General features: G+C 32.5%; 1 pseudogene; it reads left to right on the top strand.

Moving 5' to 3' along the window:
• Window positions 1-806: 806 nt before the first annotated feature.
• On the top strand, window positions 807-3,102 carry LOC122926040 (annotated as a pseudogene).
• The last annotated feature ends 300 nt before the right edge of the window (window positions 3,103-3,402 follow it).

Genomic DNA, 3,402 nt, shown 5'->3' with positions numbered 1-3,402 from the left:
ACTAAAATAATATTTTGTTATCATGTATAAATATAGATAATTTGGTTGCTGCAATAAATGGATATAATTAATTTTCCTAATATAATTTTTTGTGTAAGTATATTTAGAAACTTATGATGCCAACAATAATGAAGAATCACCTTTCACTGGATTTACAAAAAATTCCTTACACTTCATTTAGACTTCAGTTTAATGGTTTAAATATATATGGAAAAAACAGGACTGATTTGACAAATGTTTTGTTTTTTATAAAATTACAATAAATAGTTCCAATACATTCAAAGAATAATCTTCTTTTTAGGAAAGACATAGCACTGTTTCAGGTACATATTTTTTTTTCTGGTGAAAACAAGAAAAGCTAAGGTTTTGGCTTCAGCTAAAAGAAACCACGACTCAGTATGACTACAAATAATCATTTGTATTTTAAGTTAAAAAAAGCCATTTTACCAATTATAGTTATATTGCATTTCATTTACTTAAAATATAAAATAATAAAAATACTTACATTTTTAGTTAGTCATGTAATATTGAAATCAAACACACTAGATAACACTACAAACCAAGTTATGCGAGTCAGGCAAAGAATAAATGCAATGCTCCATTGCTATCATGTAAGGATCATGTAGCAGAAATTTGAGCCATCATATAATTTTTTCTCTGTTTTGGATCTCCATTTAATGTACCTTGTTATTTGGAGAGATTAGTATCATCAGTCTTAGAGCAATTAAAATATGCTCAATCAAAATCAGCCTCATGAAGAAACACATTGGTTGGTCTATATATTATTACTACATTTGTCCTGGTATATGGTCTTGAGTCAGCTGCATTATATCATTCTGGAAGGGATACAAGCATGGCACCTTTGTTGGAAGAATTTCTCAGGATCTTGGACTGGATATAAGTGAGATCAATTCCAGAATGTTACATATTGTCTCTAGAGATGAGAAGGAATATTTTGAGGTTAATCTGCAAAACGGAATCTTGTCTGTTAAAGAGACAATATACAGAGAGTTATTAATATACAGAGAGTCATTTTGTACAGATACTCCCTTCTGTACTATTACTCTGCAGGTTATTGTTGATAAGCCTGTCCAGATGTATAGTGTAGATGTAGAAATAGAAGATATAAATGATAATAGTCCAGTATTTTCCTCCAGTGTCACTAACCTCCTAATATCTGAGCTGAGACCAGCAGGATCTCGGTTTCCACTATTGGGAGCCATAGATTCAGACCTTGGAACAAATTCTGTCACAAATTATGAGCTCAGTGCAAGTGACTATTTTGCATTAGATTTTCAAAAATATCTGAAGGAAATTAGATAATTAGAACTTGTGCTTAAGAAAGCGCTAGATTGAGAGACACAGTCTGTTCACAATCTAACTCTTACAGCTTTTTATAGAGGCAAACTAAGACTGAGTGGCAAAACTTCTATTATAGTAACTCCTGTCTTTGATCAGCCATTTTATCAGTGCAGTTTGACTGAAAATGCGACTGAAGGGACTTTAGTGTTTAAGTTGAATGCTACAGACCTGGATCATGGAAAAAATAGGGAAATATCCTATCGGTTTAGCAATATGGAAATGGAAAAAGTGAGCAAGATTTTCAGTCTTGATAAAAACACTGGAGAAATTAGAGTAAAAGGTGAAATAGATTTTTTTTAAACTAAAATGTATGAAATTTGTATTGATGCAACTCACAAGGTTAGGTGGAGATCACCTAATGGTTGTACATTGGAAAGTTCTAGTGACTGTTGTAGATGTTAATGACAACCCACCGGAGATGATGGTGACATCATTATCAATCCCTGTTCCAGAGAGTTTGCCAAAGGGAACAACAGTCGCCATCATCAGAGTCCATGACAAGGATTCAGGGTCAAATGGAAAAGTAAACTGTAAAATTTCTGCCAATGATTTACCTTTTAATGTAAACCCAGCATTTATGGGAGATTTTCCTTTGAATGTAAATGAACCACTTGATCGGGAACTCAAAGATCAGTATGAAGTGGTCATAAATGCACGAGATGAAAGTTTTTCATCATTGTTTCAAAAACTCTAAAAATCAATATAAGTGATGTAAATGACAATCCTCCATATATTTTTTTTTAAGTCAATTGATGCAATCTTTGTTAAGGAAAACAACCTACCAGGTTCTCATGTTTACATGGCCTAAGTGTTTAACCCAGACATGGGCCAGAATTCATTCATTACATACTCCATTATTGAGAGTTCTATTGATGGAATCCCTATATCTTCATATATATCCATTAATCCAGAGAATGGGAAGATAGTTACTTTAGTTTCCTTTGACCATGAGCAGGTGACATTTTTCAAATGTCATATAAAAGCCACAGATTCTGGCCTACCTCCACTTAGCTCTAATATGACCCTAAATATCTTTATCAATTATATCAATGATAATGCTCACACATTTTCTCTACTTTATTTGGGTCTGATAATAAAAACCTTAAAATCCGAACAACCAGGACACCTTGTAACTAAAGTGAGGACAACAGATTTGGATTCCGGATACAATGCCTTGATGTCTTATCATTTCAAGGATTTGACTGGAAAAGTGCAATTTGTTATTTTTAGCAAACTGGAGAAATCAGTTTAAAACGTCAAATTATAGAGTCAGACAATGATGAGTACAGATTAGTTGTAGTGGCTCAGGACCATGGAGATCCAGTTATGACTGCACTAACACAAGTTCATGTTTCATTTGTCGAATCAGGAGAGGTGGTGAAGATTTTTGCATGAGGATTATAAAAAGGATGCAGATTTTCTGATGCAAATATTTACTTAGTTGTAGCTATCTGTGTGATATCAAGCATATTTCTAATTACTTTAATTGTGTTCACTATTTTAAGATGGCAAAAATATAGAGATGAGGTAAATGATCTGAAGGAAAATTACAAGATATTTTCGAACATTGGAGGTAGCTGGATGTATTCTCAACATACTCAATATAGAGTATGTTCCAACCCAACGCAAACAAAGAATGACTTAATAGTTTTTACACCAAACAATTCTCAAATAACAGACAATGAAGAAAATGTTACACAGCATGGACTCGCACATAATTATTCATATCAGGTAAAGTAAAATGGAATAGTGTTTCTATAAATATTTCACAATTAGAATGCTTCACATACTCTCTAAAATTAATAATAATAATAATAATGATAATAATGACTAGATGTGTATTTCCTGAAGGAAATACATAGTGCTTGATAAGAGCTTAAAGCTTCTGTTTGTGTGTGTGTGTAAGTTTGAGTTCAACATATAAGAGCACAGTTAAAAGTAAATAGTAATCTCTATAAAATGTTATGGTTGGTATGTTACTTTGAAAATAATGAATATAATAATAGAGGGACAGTCCATCCTGACACCAAGTGAATCTGA

This window comes from Bufo gargarizans, chromosome 2 (assembly GCF_014858855.1).
Source record: "Bufo gargarizans isolate SCDJY-AF-19 chromosome 2, ASM1485885v1, whole genome shotgun sequence".
NCBI classification, from domain to species: Eukaryota; Metazoa; Chordata; class Amphibia; order Anura; family Bufonidae; genus Bufo; species Bufo gargarizans.
This window is presented reverse-complemented; position numbering and strand designations above follow the sequence as displayed.